This window comes from Triticum dicoccoides, chromosome 4A, assembly GCF_002162155.2.
Source record: "Triticum dicoccoides isolate Atlit2015 ecotype Zavitan chromosome 4A, WEW_v2.0, whole genome shotgun sequence".
NCBI classification, from domain to species: domain Eukaryota; kingdom Viridiplantae; phylum Streptophyta; class Magnoliopsida; order Poales; family Poaceae; genus Triticum; species Triticum dicoccoides.
In genome coordinates this window covers 32,917,780-32,934,629 of record NC_041386.1, presented here as the reverse complement: position 1 = coordinate 32,934,629, position 16,850 = coordinate 32,917,780, and positions in this window count along the sequence as shown.

Genomic DNA, 16,850 nt, shown 5'->3' with positions numbered 1-16,850 from the left:
TGTTAGAGACATCTTAGCATTCAAGCAGGTTTAGTTCATTGTTTATTAATTCCTATTATGTAAAAAAATCACTGATCATCGCTTGACAGAAAATATTTTGATATGCAATCATGTGCATGGGCGAAGAACCTGGATGTTATTTACAGGTTTTGGATCATGGATAATTGTTTTGAATGAAAAATATCTGATAAAAGAAAGCATGTAATCTTTCTAATCCAGCAAAGCCTTGAAACCTTGATGCTTCTAAATTTGTGTGAGCTAAATGATAATTTTTGCAACACCCAAAACCGTATGTTGCCTTATAGTTTCATGACGATGTTGAACTTAACGGTGATTTGCTCCAATTACATGTGAATGTTTCTTCTTCCTCATATTTTGTTATATCATATTTGAATACGTACGCTAAACTTGATTTCCTACTAAATTGAGCATTCACTACTTGGCCATAGCGCCTGTGACCGGCACCCTCGCGCCAAGGCGCGTTTTCGATCTAGTAGTAGATGAACAGATCACATCTAGGGCACATACTAGAAACATGAATTCTATCACGATCTCGAACAAGAAGGATAGAATAACATACGGTGCAGCGGGTGCAGCACCGTCGGCGTTGACATTATCGCCCATGTCATCGAGGATGAGGTTGTCGAGGTCGGGGAAGAAGTCGTCGTTCGCGAAGTCGTCGCTGCCAGCAGTCGCGCGAGTGCGCTCCCCAAAAACCTGATCGCCCCTCTCCCGTACAGGATCACGAGAGGCGGGGTTCCGGAGGCCTGCTGTCCCTTCTCCCGGTGCACGCCGAAAGGAGGGATGGAGAAGACTTGCTTGGCGGCGCAATGATCTAAAACGGTGGTGAGAAACCATACGAAGCAGCGGCGGCTAGGGTAGACGTATGTCTGACTATATAGTGCGGGCCGGGTAGGTCGTAGGAGTAAACCCCACGTCCGAGTCGTCACGATCCAAAAGAATCGGAAACGGTTCAGTAATTAACGCGTCCGTTAATTACTAATTAATGACTCATTAATTATTCCGAGCAGCAAAAATATAGACAACGTGCATAGCTCTGTCCTCGGCTCGACTCAATCCCGCAACCCGCGACGCGGCGCGGCGCGGCGTGACGAGGCGAGGCGTGGCGTGGCGAGGCGAGTGAGGAGGAGGAGCGCACGTGTAGGTCTTCTCTTCTCATGCTCATACAAGTGGTAGAAGAGCTCACCTTATAAAGAGGTGCAACTCTCTCTCAACTTTCGGGGTGGGACTAAACTTTAGCCTCACTTACTCCACTCACATGTGTGCATGAATGGGCCAAGAGAATTTCAGAATTTTAGTTGGGCTTGGGCCAAAGGCCTACTAACAAAATTCCAACAATCCCCCACAAAGTCTCATTGGCACATCTCATCATTTAGTTCCAAAACATTGTTTATATACCGGTGCTTAGTGGAGACTGTGAAGTTGAACTTCCACTTAGAGATTTATGCTACACTAGATCACAACTTGAATAGTGGACTATGCCTTGAACTACAAGTTTTCTGCGAGACTAGTTTCACACAAATTCTTGACCGATACTGGGCTGCCGCAAGGCTTCCCCGCGGGTGGAGCGTATACGTCATACTCCAGGGCCTTTTCATGAATTTATTAGAGAACATCCAATTCTCACATACTGCGACGTTAACAGTCAAATTCATATAGGTGTGTTCCTCAGAAGATGTTCTGCAGGACAACATCTCTGCTTACCCGAATAAGCCACTTGAAACACATTAAGATAAGTATCAACCTGCCATGCAGATCAGGAGAGTATTGCATCTTCACGGAGTGGGATAGTTAATATAGGGATACTCTCCTCTCAGCTGACCAATAGCTTGTCTCCCACTTCTACTTCACAGGATCTCCGATCACATAGAGTGGGTTACCACTATGGACAACTCATGCGGTGGGTCTCAAGCCCATCTCCATCGATGCATTATCTATCACGTTACGTGATAGACCCTTTGTGAAGGGATCTGCCAAGTTTTTCGACGTTTGGATATAATCCAACGTGATAACTCCGGAGTTCCTCAATTTTCTAACAGATTTTAGTCTCCTCTTCACATGTCTTAAGGACTTCATATTGTCCTTTGAATTGTTTATCTTGACGATCACAGTTTGATTATCACAATTCATCACGATAGGGGGTATTGGTTTTTCAACCATAGGTAAGTCCATCAAGAGTACACGAAGCCACTCTGCTTCAACAGTGGCAGTGTCTAATGTTGTGAGTTCTGCTTCCATAGTTGACCTCGTTAAGATGGTCTGCTTGCAAGACTTTCAGGAAACAGCGCCACCACCAAGTGTAAAAACGTAACCACTTGTGGCCTTAATCTCATCAGCATCAGATATCCAGTTTGAGTCACTATAACCCTCCAGTACCCTTGGATACCCGGTGTAGTGAATTCCATAGCTCGCGGTGCCTTTCAAATAGCGCATAACTCTCTCAAGCGCATGCCAATGACCATCTCCCGGTTTTGACACAAACCGACTCAGCTTGCTCATAGCAAAAGAGATGTCAGGTCTCGTGGTACTCGCCAAATACATAAGCGAGCCAATAATCTGAGAATACCTCAGTTGATCTCTAGCAATTTGTCGGTTCTTTTGAAGCAACACACTAGCATCATATGGAGTTGGAGAAGGCGTGCAGTCGCTATACCCAAAACGACTCAAGACCTTTTCCACATAGTGAGACTGAAGCAGTGCGATCCCACCATTCTCATCTCTCAATGGCTTGATGTTTAAGATAACATCAGCTACTCCTAGATTCTTCATCTCAAAACAGCAAGATAAGAAATCCTTAACCTCCTTGATTAAATCAAGTTTGGTTCCAAAGATCAGTATGTCGTCGATATACAAACAAAGAATAACTCCTTCGCCCCCACCATAGCGATAGTACACGCACTTGTCACCATCGTTTACTACAAAGACGGCAGCAGTTAATGTTCTTTCGAACTTCTCATGCCACTCCGAGCTTGTTTAAGGCCATATAAAGACTTTAATAACTTGCACACCTTTCCTTCCTGACCAGGTAATACAAAACCATCTGGCTGATCCATGTAAATTTCCTCCTTCAACTCTCCATTGAGGAAAGCTGTCTTAACGTCCATTTGATGAACGAGAAGACCATGTGAGGTAGCCAGTGATAGTAGCACCCGAATTGTGGTCGGTCTAGCCACGGGTGAGTAAGTATCAAAGAATTCTTCACCCTCTTTCTGGGTATAACCCTTGGCCACAAGCCGTGCCTTGTACTTTTAAATCGTACCATCAGGTCTAAGCTTCTTCTTGAACACCCACTTACATCCTACAGGTTTGCACCCATAAGGACGGTCAGTGATCTCCAGGTACCGTTAGCTAAGATGGAATCCATCTCGCTACGTACAGCTTCCTTCCAGTAGTCAACATCAGGAGATGCATAGGCTTCTGAAATAGTCATGGGTGTGTCACCACGAGGTACACAATGAAATCATCAACAAAGGACTTTGCAGTCATCTGTCTCTTACTCCTCACAGGAGTTCCATTGTCACCCTCAACAGGATTCTCAACGTGTTCCATCGCAATGGTGGGTTCAGGAATTACAATGAATTCCTCACTAGATGGAGTAGGTATCTCCTGATTTGATGAACTTGACATATCCTTCATAGGAAATATGTCCTCAAAGAAAGTTGCATCATTCGACTCCATAATCGTACCAACATGCATGTCCGATACCTCAGATTTTATTATCAAAAATCTATAGCCGATGCTATGAAAAGCATAGCCCAGAAGAACACAATCCACGGTTTCTGGTCCAAGCTTGCGCTTCTTGGGAATTGGTATATTGACTTTCGCCAAACAACCCCAAGTACGTAGGTAAGAGAGTTTCAACCTTTTTCTTTCCCATTCCTCAAATGGAGTCATGGTCTTATGCTCTGTGGGAACTCGGTTTAGGACATGACACGCAGTCATTAGCGCCTCCCCCCACCATTCCTTGGATAGACCCGAAGTGTCTAACATGGTGTTAACCATATCAGTTAGAGTTCGGTTCTTTCTTTCGGCTACCCCATTTGACTGGGGTGAGTAGGGAGGCGTCCTCTCATGGATTATACCATGTTCCGCACAAAACAGATCAAATTCATTGGAAAAATACTCTCCACCATGATCGGACCTAAACCGTTTAATTTTTCGATCAAGTTGGTTCTCTGCCTCAGCTTTATAGTTTTTGAAGAAAGTTAAAGCCTCATCTTTTGATTTCAGAAGATACACATAACAATATCTAGTGGAGTCATCAATCAACGTCATGATGTATCTCTTTCCACATTTTGTCAACACACCATTCATCTCACAAAGATCAGAATGTATGAGCTCTAGTGACGCCAAGTCTCTTGCCTCTGCAGTCTTATGGGACTTGCGAGGTTGCTTAGCTTGCACACATACTTGGCACTTAGAGCCTTTGACAGTAGAGATTTTCGGAATTAAATTCATATTGGCTAGCTGCGTCATGCAACCAAAGTTAATGTGACAAAGTCGTGAATGCCAAATATCAGACTCATTGTTGTGGCAAACATTATTAATAACTTTAGTGCAAATATCTGACAAAGACAGGTGGAACAAGCCTCCGCTCTCATAGCCTTTTCCAACAAATTGTTCATACTTAGAAATTACAACTTTATTGGATTCGAAAACCAACTTAAAACCATCTCGACATAAACGGGAACCGCTAACGAGATTTTTATTGATGGACGGCACATGATGAACGTTCTTCAGACGCACGGTCTTCCCCGAAGTAAACTTCAGATCGACCGTACCAACACCTCGAACGATGGCATGCGACCCGTTCCCCATCAGCACGGGAGAATTCCCAGTTGCCTGGTAAGAAGAAAATATGGAGGTGTCAGCACAAACATGTACATTGGCACCGGTGTCAATTAACCAATCAGGGGATTGAAATACTGAAAGGATGGTAGGTAAAATACCGTACCCTGGTTCCTTCATATCAATATCACCGATGACAACATTAGCGAACTTGCCGCTCTTCTCATGTTTGCGCTCCTCAAAGCGGTTAGGACACTTCGGAGCCCAGTGATTAGGATCACCGCAGACATGGCAAAGTCCCTTCCCCTTCTTATGAGAATTCTTCTTGAAGTTGGTAGAATGTGATGGCTTGTTCTTTGTATCAAACTTGCCTTTGCCCTGAGTTTTGTTCTTATTGTTTTTGAACTTGTTGGGCTGGGAGTTCTTCTTCTGTACCATGTGGGCACTAGAAGCTCCCTCAGCAACTCGAGCATGTGTGTTCTTTGCTCTCGCCTTCTGTTCAACATCAATAGTACCAATGAGATCCGCAACGGAAAACTCCTGTCTCATGTGTTTCAGGGAAGTAGCAAAATTGTTCCACGAAGGTGGAAGTTTGGTAATGATGCCTCCGGCAACAAATTTGTCCGGCAACACACACTTGAAGTACTCAAGTTCTTTTGCGAGCGACTGTATCTCATGAGCCTGCCGTACAACAGAGCGCTCATCAGTCATCTTGTAGTCATAGAATTGCTCCATGACGTACAACTCGTTGCCGGCGTCCGAGGCACCAAACTTGGCCTCGAGCGCAGCCCACATGTCCTTGTCATTGTCAAACGACATATATGAATCCACAATGGAATCATCAAGAACACTCAGAAGAGCGCCTTTAAAGACGGTATCGATCTTCTCGAAAGCTTTCAGCTGTGCTGGATTAAGATTGCCCTCAGGCTTGCCCTTGGTGGCGTCATAGCAACCCATGGTCTGAAACCAGTAGACTGCTCTCGTGCGCCACCTCTTATATTGCGCCCCCTTAAAGGCAGGCGGCTTCAGATGCGCAGCAAAACCACTCGGAGTAAATTGCCTATAATCAGGTTTTTGGATTGTTGGAAAAATGAGCAAATTGCTACGAGATTTAATCCGGATAAATAGGAGATAGATCATGACAGCAATAGCCGATATTAAACTAATCATGCGAACTAGCATAGTAGATGAACAAATCACATCTAGGGCACATACTAGAAACATGAATTCTACCACGATCTCGAACAAGAAGGATAGAATAACATACGGTGCAGCGGGTGCAGCACCGCCTGCGTTGACATTGTCGCCCATGTCGTCGAGGATGAGGTTGCCGAGGTCGGGGAAGAAGTCGTCGTTCGTGAAGTCGTCATTGCCAGCAGTCGCGTGAGTGCGCTCCCCAAAAACCTGATCGCCCCTCTCCCATACGGGATCACGAGGGGTGGGGTTCCGGAGGCTTGCTGTCCTTTCTCCCGGTGCACGCCGAAAGGAGGGATGGAGAAGACTTGCTTGGCGGCGCAATGATCTGGAACGGTGGTGAGAAACTATACGAAGCAACGGTGGCTAGGGTAGACGTCTGCCTGACTATATAGTGCGGGTCGGGTAGGTCGTAGAAGTAAACCCCACGTCCGAGTCGTCACGATTCAAAAGAATCGGAAACGGTTCAGTAATTAACGCGTCCGTTAACAACGTGCATAGCTCTGTCCTCGGCTCGATTCAGTCCCGCAACCCGCGGCGCGGCGCGTCGAGGCGAGGCGAGGCGAGGCGAGGCGTGGCGAGGCGAGCGAGGAGGAGGAGCGCGCGTGTAGGTCTCCTCTTCTCATGCTCATATAAGTGGTAGAAGAGCTCACTTTATAAAGAGGTGCAACTCTCTCTCAACTTCCGGGGTGGGACTAAACTTTAGCCTCACTCACTCCACTCACATGTGTGCATGAATGGGCCAAGAGAATTTCAGAATTTTAGTTGGGCTTTGGGCCAAAGGCCTACTAGCAAAATTCCAACAAAATCTCTACGATCCTTTTGTGGAACACTGCTAATTAATCATTTTCAGTTTTTAAGAGCATCTTCAACAGGAGCCCAAAAAAAGCTTCGCGCACTAAAATTTTGTTTTTTGGGCGCCGCACAGCTCCAGCAGATGTTGTAGCGCTAAAAATTTTTGGGCGCGCGCTGAAAAACGCTATCACGTGCAGCATATTTTGGGCTCCGGATTGCGCGCGCTTCACAATTTACACTGTGTGCTTTTTGTGCATGCATTTTTAAACGTCTACAAAAGCGGTATTGGTCCCAGCACACTAAAAGTGTTAAAGTGGCGTGCTATAACTTTTATTGAACGCCAAATTTTTGTGCGGCCGTTGGAGATGCTCTAAGAACTGGCTTGTTATTTCATAGTACTAGAGACTTTGATGTTTGCGTACGTGCTGTCCCTCTCGTGCACGATATGACGATAGGCTCTCTGCAGTCTGCACTCCTCCCTCAGCGGAAGAAATGTCAATGTGTGGCTGATTCGGATGCAATTGCTTGTCAGCGGACGGCAGGCTGGTCACCAATGGAGTCCAAGCCTATCTGGTATGCGATCACGCGCGTGCTAAGATAATCGGTACTTACAAAATTGCTTTGGATGGCATGCATTTGCGTGATAGTTTTATGCTATTTCATTCCGGCTTAAGTTCCCGGCGGCGAGTGTGACAGCGGCGTCAGCGCAGGCGCTATACCGCGGCAGAGGAGCCCCTGTGGCGGCGGCCCAGATCATGGATCTTGCCGTACCCATATGGGCTTCGGCGGGCCGGCGGATCTGGTGACGTCTACATGTGGGCATGGTGGGCCTGGCGACGCCGGCCTAGGCACCATGGTGGTGCCATGGCCGGTCACCTGGATTCTTCGTCCAGTCCCCAGTAGCGATGGTGGCAGTTCGTGTACAAGTTGCTTGATAGAGGTCCTCTATTCAGATCCGGGTGAAAACCTGGCCAAGGCCGGCGGTTACGGCGCTGTGAGGCGGTGTTTCCTTCTTGGAGGCATCGTCAAGGAGAAGTTCAAGACAGATATCTGCTACCTCCGGGGAAATCCCTAAATCAGTAGATCGGATGACGGCGGCGCTCTTGTGTTGTTTCCCCCTTGGGGGTGTCGTTCTTGGAGGTGTGCACGGGCTCGAGGGACCAGTGGACTGCATCTTTGGTGAAGCGGTGCTTCATCCTACACATTGATGGCGACGAATCTCGACGGCGTGGCGCAGTGCAGATTCGGTGTCTGATGTGCGAGGATGGACTCGCGCAGGAGGACAACGCTGTGTGGCATCGTGGTGGCGTCGATGGCAGAGAGACCTGGCACAGTAAATGCAACAGTATAGCTCTAAAGATGGTTTGGTGGCAAGTGGCTGCGGCAGCCTCATACCCGGCAGGCGTCCTGGTTGAGGAGTGCGCCAGACTGGTAGGTGCCCCAGACCCGGCAGGCGTCCGGGTTGGGACCTCAGGTCTTAGATGTTTAGGTTTGGCTGCGGTAATGCAATAGTACAGCTCTGAAGATGGTTTGGTGGCAAGTGGTTGCGGCGGCCTCATACCCGGCAAGGGTCCTGGTTGAGGAGTGCGCCGGACTGGTAGGTGCCCCATACCCGACAGGTGTCCGGGTTGGGATCTCAGGTCTTAAATATGTAGGTTTGGCTGCGGGGTTTGTTTGGTATTAGGCCTAGACTATCAGCATCTCTCATCAACTGGATAGGAGTAGCGACAGGTGTTGCCTAGACGATGGCTTCAGTCTTACTATTGTATGAATTTATAAAGTCTTGTATGAATAATTAATAAAGTAACTGCATCCATCATGTAGATGCAAAGGCCGGGGGTCCTCCTCCATTTCCAAAAAAAAATCCTGCTTAAGTTAACGCCGGGGCGAATAAGTTTTTCCCGTTTGCCGACCAACCCATCTTAGAGGCTTCGATTTTCGGCATCTTTGATAAGTTTGATGATAGACCTCTTCGGTTGAGATGGCCTTGGTAACATCAAAGATTTGGGTAGGTTCTGCAACTCTTGATGCTCACCAATTGGTCAATTTGAAACGAGGGAAATGTGAGGATTTTCCAGAAGAAACCTACTCCTCCACAAATCACTTTCAACGTATTGAAGAGTGCCCCTCCAAAAAAAGAACGTATTGAAAAATGAGACAAAATTTTGGGTCCTTGCCGGGGTGAAACGTTTGAGTAACTTGATGTCGGGAGAGTAACGACTTTACAACGTTTGAGCCCTAGCCACTCTTGTAACAATTCTTTCTTAGTCCATGCAAGTTATTTGCCACCTCTATAAAAAAATGTAGATCTACGTGATTGCTACGGCCTTTCTTTTTGCGAGAAGAATCAGATCTATTATAAAAGATTCACCGAAAGTATAGAACACCTCAAACATAATAAAAATTACATTGAGGTCCATGGGCCACCGAACGACCATTGCCGCCGCCAGAATGAGCCATCTACGCGCTATCGCCGCTCCCATACCGGAGTCGGCCTGACCTTGTCGACGACAGCTGGGAAATCTTCGTACACGTGCCCCTAAAGACCAGCGCCCTGAAGTCGCAGTCGTCGCCGTTAAATCTTTGAATCAGTCCGGAAAACCTAACACCAAATACCGGCACTGCGTACGCACGGTGAGAAATCCTAACCTTGTCACAGCAAGGAGCTGGCGGAAATCTACGCCGAAGCTTCATCTAATGTGTCCCAACGAACGAACTTGATGAGAACCGGAGTCCGAAAGACTGATTCGAAGAAGAAGCGCCGTTGTCCATCCAAACGTTGCCCCTACGAGGACTAATCTACTAGCTCGATCAAGGCATCAAAAATCCCCTTACGGCCTTACGGGGCAGAAAGCTATCCACCCCCCCCCCCCTCCTCCCCATTTGAATTTCGTTGGTGGGCCCTATCTCCTAACCAATCATATGCCATCAATCCATCCCGTGGGTGACCCTCATAAAAGAATTACTCATATGTGTAGTCTTACTTTTGTAGGGACAGATCAATAAACCGTTCTAGACGCAATAACAAATAGTACTTCCTCTATAAACTAATATAAAAAGCGTTTAGAACATTATTTTAATATTTTAAACGCTTTTATATTAGTTTACGGAGGGAGTATGTTTCAAACTCTATCTCTTTTTAATTTTAATGAATATAAGCAGTGCAGTTGCTGGTTTCTAATAAAAAACATCGCATTAGCTGAAAGTATGATTATCATCATTTCAGCGAAACCCACAAGTTACAGCAAGAAACCTGTAATACGATCCACTGATCCAGGTCCAAAGCCTATATCCTCGTGGTGCAGTGCTGATCTTTTTCAGTTTCTGGAACTGGCTTGTTTATTTCACCTTGTTTGATTAACTGAATTTCGGTACGAGGAGAATGTGTCGTCAGTTTGGGTACGTGCTGTCCCTCTCCCGCACGATAGCACTCTGCAGTCCGCACTCCTCCCTCAATGCGTGACCGATTTGGATCCAATCGCTTGTCGGCGAACGGCAAAGGTCGTCACCGGCCGATCGAGTCCAAGCCTTATCTGCTCTGCAATCACGCGCGTGCCTATAGGGCGTGTTTGGTTGTAGTCTTGAAGAGTGCTCGCCTTGCATACACATCTCAATCCAGCCTGCCTTTAAAAAAACAGCCTCATATGCGACATTTACGAATAGTTTAGTTGACTGCATATGAACTTCCTGCATTAGAGGATTAACTTTGGCATGTTGTTTGGTTACCTGCATTGTCTCGGCACATGCAACTACACGATGTTTGGTTGCCCGCATGAGGTATGATTAAGAGCTAGCACTTGCACTTAGCACATAGGGTTAAGAGCTAGCAGAGGAAGGGGGAGAAGAAATGCAGTGTGCGTCGGACCATGGCGACTGCGGTGGATAGTGGTCGCGGCGGACGAGCGACCCCGTCGGCGAACTAGTTGCGGTGCTCACGCAAAGACAGTGGACGGAGAAGGAGAATGCAGTGCTCGCGACATGGTATCGTCAGTGCAGTGGACGAGAGAGGAGGCCGAGATGATCGACGCCGGGAACGACTCCAGTGTAGTAGGGCGAGAGAGAGGAGGCCAAGATGATCAACCCCGTCGGCGGTGCGGCGAACTGCAGTGTGCACGAAGGCAGAGGACACAAGAAAGCAGTGTGCGCGCCATTGCAGCGTCAGTGCAGCAGGAGGACGACAGAGAGTAAGCCGAGTTGAGCGACGCCGGAAACGACTCTAGTGTAGTAGGACGTGGGCAAGAAGATCAAGGGGAAGAGCTTCAGCGTCGAGAGGAGCGAATAGGAGAGCTCTGAGTAGAGGACAGAGAAGCTCGATATGGCAGCGTCAGTGTAATAGACTGCTGTTCATAAAGAGATGAAACTACGAACGTACATACTTTGCTTCGGATGGCATGCATCTGTTCCCGTAATCTCGTCGAGACATGCATGGCTCCTTCATCGCTGCTAAACAGCCTGCCTAGCATAACACTACTAGTACCACTCCATGAATTGGACCCACATTCTCGAAGTTGCAACGATGAGAGAAAGGGAACAGTTTATGAGCCATAATCACACGAGCAATGGCAATATCCGTCCATAACCTAACCCCGCTCTTCTTATTACGTACTGTATAAACCAAGAAAGAAAAACGCGTGTTCATGATTGCTTTGATGGATGGGTACGTACAGGCCGTTACAATCATCCACGCACCACCTGACCTGTGTCAACCAAAGCGTCAAACATGCATGCATGCACGCACGCACGTCGGCTCGTTGGCAAACACAAACGTGCACTAATTCATTTTCATGCTCATCGGCTCCTTGTTTCCGCGCAACAACAACAACGCTTTGCTTGCTCCGTTGCTCCTTGGGAAGACGTGCGGCCACACAACACACATAGACGACAGGAGCGAAGAAGGCGACCGATCCTGTGCCGGCGAAGAAGCCATCTCCCGTGATCCGATCCGAGTCGGGGAAAGGATGCGGTGGCAAGGCAAGGCAAGCAACTGAAAATGGTTAAGCGAGCGGAACGCGTCTGATGATCCATGGAACGAGACGAGCACGCCCGGACCGAAAGTTGGCAGACAACCTCCTCAGCTCCAGCTGGATAGGCGTGCAGAGAGAGAGAGAGATAGATGGATCGATCGGTCGGCATGCCATCGCTCAACACGTACGTACTTCGTGTTCGGCTGGCTGTGCGCCGCGGCGCGGATAGATTCCGTTGCTTCACGAACCAACCTATGGTTGAATGGTTAGAGGGACTGTGGTATTCCTAACCCATCAGAGTTCAAATCCTGATACTCGCATTTATTTCTGAATTTATTTCAGGATTTCCGGCGATGTACATTCAATGGGAGGAGACGTTTCCGTCGACGACGAGGCGCCTACAGTGACTTCGTAAATCTTAAGATAATATGTCGGCTTAGTCTTTCGGAGGTACTCATAAGGATAGGGTGTGCGTGTATGCATTTACAAAAATGAGTGTATGCACGTGTATATGAGCGCTTGCGTATGTATATGTGCGTGTATATAAGCGCTTGTGTATGCGCGAGTATTCCGTTGCTTCCAAGTCCAAGCCTATCTGCTCTGCAATCACGCGCGTGCCTAGGGACTGGGTACGTACTATGCCATTTGTTCCCGTAACATAACGCTACCATTCCATGAATTGGATTCAGGTTCTCGAAGTTGTAACGATGAGAAAAGGAGAACAATTTCTGAGACATAATCGCAGGAGCAACGGCAACATGGGTCCATAATCACACGCACGATTGCTGGGTTTCCCTCTGTTATCATCAACCTATAAAAAACGCGTGTTCATGATTGCCTGATTGGTACAGCCGTTACCATCGTCCACCACGCACCACGGGAACGGATCCTCTAGCATCACGAAAGGATGTCACGAAGCTATAGTACAAATCCAATGCAAAACAGAGAAAAGACGTCACAACTACTGCAGCAATATATACTGTAGAAAGTTATTGTTCATATAAAGTAAATCTGAAATTGATTTTATTGCATCATAATTTTGTTTGCATGTATTTTTTGTAATTTACAAATTAATTCAAATCATTTTAGCCTAAATCATATGGATTTGAAGAAGGGATGTCAGGATACCGTAGCTTCTTTGACATCCCCTCGTGATGTTAGAGGATCTCGTTCCATGCACCACCTGCCACAGCGTTGACTAGTAATTTATTTTCCGAAACGGCACACGGCCCGCACGCATGCTTAATCGATCAAGCTCATGCTGATCAGTTCATTCTTTCCAAGCAATATAAGGCTGCTCATATTGGGGAGTAACTTAGACTAGTGTCATGCATATGATATTAGTCTAAGTTACTACCTTTATAGTATAAAGTAACATTATAGAGTGTCATAGACGGCTTCATTTATTAGTTTGTAGACTCATCTTGTATTGAGAAATGCTATGTTACAGTAACATATTATGTTACTATTTCTCATTAACTACTTGCCATATAAGCAAAAAAAATTGAAATGCGTTATGTTACTCGCTAAATTACTCTTACTATAACTAGCCTAACAATGCTTATAAGATGACGCTTTGCTTGCTCCGTTGCCCCTTGGGAGGACGTGCGGCCACGCGCACACACGCACGACGCAGGAAGGCGACCGGTCCTGTGCCGGCGAAGCGATCTGCCGTGATCCGACTTGAGCCGGGGAAAGGATGCGGTGGCAAGGCAAGGCAAGCAACGGAAAACGGTTAAGCGAGCGTGTCTGATCCATGAAACCGAAAGTTGGGACACAACCCCCCTCCAGCTCCAGCTGGATAGACGTGCAAAGAGATGAGATAGATCGGTCGGTCGGCATGCCACCACTCAACACATATGTACGGGCATGTACAATGATGCTATCTTAAAAGTGTCACGTAGAACAAATGATGAAGTGAAGGAGAAAAAACACATAAGAAAAGATAAAAGATGATCTCTTAACATAATATGTTTCGCTATATTTTTAGGAATAACTAATTATTAAAGATAAAGCTAAGATATGACCCATTGTAGACATTTATTTTTGTCATTTCTAAATTACATGCAAGACTTAAGATAAGACTATCTTATCAAATATTGTACATTAGAAGAACGCCCGTGCGTTGCAACGGGGCCACATTAATTTTAAGAGTTCAATATTAATATTCTCATACATATCAAGTGACATTGACGACCTTTTTTACCATCAAATCCTCACACACACACTCTCTCCCTCTTCCTCACTCTCTCTCCCCTCTCCCCCTCTCTCTCTCTAACACACAAATATCCATCTTATTAGGTACGGGACCATAATTCATCTATTTTACACACACGCCAGTGCATAATAATATTAATTATGTGTATTATATTTGCCACCACAACTGAGGGAATTAATTTCATGTAAATCGACCAGTCACAGCTCCAAGAATACTCGGAGGAGGTGGACCGGGTCGGCGTCGGCGCCATCCGGCACGGGCCACGGGCCCGCTTCCAAGTGCGTCTGCGCGCCGGCTACCCACGCCGGGTCCTTCAAGTGCCGCTTCCACCGCACCAACTCACAGGGCCACGGCCACGGCCACGGCCAGGGAAGCCGCCCTTCTTCGCCCCCTTCACCGGCCGCGGCACCCGGCCTCGCCGTCCTCGTCCTCCGGCACCGTCGTGACCCAGTGATGCAGCCCAAGCATCGGCCTCGAGAATCAAGAAAGCTCGACAACGGAGAGGGGAGGGAATATCATATACATGTCATAAGAAAGGGAGTTTATTTACTGCTCCCTCATTGTATTGTTTCCTTTATTTGGAAATTGATTATCATCCATGAGTTAGGATAAGGTTAATGTGATTGAGCGATTTTTCTGAAAATCAAATATTTGTTTTCTAATTAACGTGTTTGATTGATTTAAGGTAAGGTTAATTAATTTAGATTTGATTTTTAGAGATTGTTCGTGATTGATTCTACATTACTAAATAACTTGCGCCAGTATAGAAAGTTCTGATCTGTTCAGATTTCTTTCGTTGTGTGAGAGGATGACGCGGAAATAAATCGATGAAGTGGCAGGAGGGGAAGAAAAAAATCTACAAAAAAATTAGTGAAGGTGGGAGGAGGTACCAAAAAAACATGAAAGGTGGGACAAAAAAATCTGAAAGCGAGACTACCAACTGCTGCATTAGAAGTAGAGATGCCCTACAACGTGCTTGGCTGGCTGTAGGACGCGGCGCGGATAGATTCGGTTTGCTTAGCAGCGATGTGAGAGCTTCAGATGGCGCGCCGTGTCAACACACACGGTAGCAATTAAGCGGCTGGAGTCGACACACACGGTAATAGTTAAGAGCATTTTCAACAGCCGCGCAACGTGCCGCGCGCTAAAAGTCAGAATACAGCGCCGGGTTAGTCAGCTTTTGCGCGCGGCGATGCGCTGAATCTAGCGGCCGCCGCAAATTAAAGCATGCCCACGCCGCTCCAGCAGGCGCGCTATATTTCATCAATTTTTTCCTACTACGATTCGATATATAAATTGGTTTCGTAGATAGTTCTCCTACTACTACTACTCGTCCGACTCGGACTCTGTCTCGGTGATGTCCTCCTCCTACGTCGGAGCGTAGGCGTCAAGGAACCGCTCGTCGCCGGAGTTCCAGGAGGACGCATCTCCTAGCGCTTCGTTGTATTTAGCGACCGCCTTCCGCGTTCGCTTGTCCTCGCGATAGTCGGCTCGCTCCTCCCTCCTCTTCGCCCTCCTCTGGGCAAAGAACTATTCCTAGTTGGTGTCTTCCGGGAAGCGATGGCTCCACAGCGCCATGGCTTGCTCGTCCATCTCGGCCAGCCTGAGACGATGCTCCCGCCTCCGGTACTTGCGACGATCCTCGTCGGTGAAAAACCGCGGGAAAGGCGCCAACTCCTGTGCCCGCTCCCGCGTCGCCACGTCGGCGAAGTTCATGTCCTGACGGGACTGCAGGAGGCGCCACGCCGCAGCGTCGTACGCGCGGGCGCCCTCCTACGCGGTGTCGAAGGTTCCGAGACGGAGCCGCATGCCGCCGCCCGGCCGAATCTCGGCGGAGTAGGTGCCGGACGGACACACGCGGACGCCGCGTTAGCCCGTACCTCCCCGACGGCGAGGCGGCATGGTGGCGCGGTGGTGACGTGTCGACGGCAGAGGGTGATGGAGAGATGAAGAGAGCGGCAAAGGGCGGCAGAGGACGATGGAGAGAGCGGCAGAGGGCTCTGCAATTTATAGTCCACGTTGTCCTGCATCGCGGCACTGCGAGAGCACGGCCATCGGGTCCAGGAACACGCCGCTGCACTATGAGAGCACGACCATCATCTCGTTGGCGCTGCACCGGTCCTTCGTCCTCTGCTCCGCCGGCTTGCGCTCATGCTACTCTGCTCGAGCTCGGCGGCGAGGTCGGGCCGGCTGTGGCCTGTGGCGGGCGCGGCCTGGGCACGGCTTCGGGTGAACACAACTGGTAACTTTTTCACCCTCAGGCCAAAAGTTTCGCTGGCAGTCCCTTGAAAGACGAAAAAAATGTCTTTTAAAGGGCTCAACGGCTGAAGATGCTCTTACGGAGCAGATCTGGCCTGAAAACAACCAGAGTCAACTATCATGTGACCATCATGGGCATGGGACCACACGTCTGTGCTGTGCACCGGAAAATGTAAATGTAGTCGTGCCTTGTCCAAGAAAAGAGGGGTCATTTTCTCCGCAAAGACCAGACCACGACCGTCCCATTTGGTCCGGCCGGGCCGCTTTTCTTCTCCCGCCGTGCCGTGCTGTGCTGTCACTGCTCACACTTGCCAAGCCACTCTTGCTCAATCTTTCCACTGGATCTCAGTAATTTCAAGGGACTTACCATATACAGTAGTAAACACAGTATTAAAGTTAATTACTCCTTCTGTTTCAGAATATAAGAACATTTTTGACACTATGATAGTGCTAAAAATGTTCTTATATTTTGGGACGAAGGAAGTATTTACTAGCACACCTTTTTGCGCTAATGATTTCTGATCAAGACCTCATCGTCGACGTACGTGTAAGAAGTGTAAGGTACACACAGCAAAAAAACACATGGATGGGTGCTGGATCGATAGATGGAC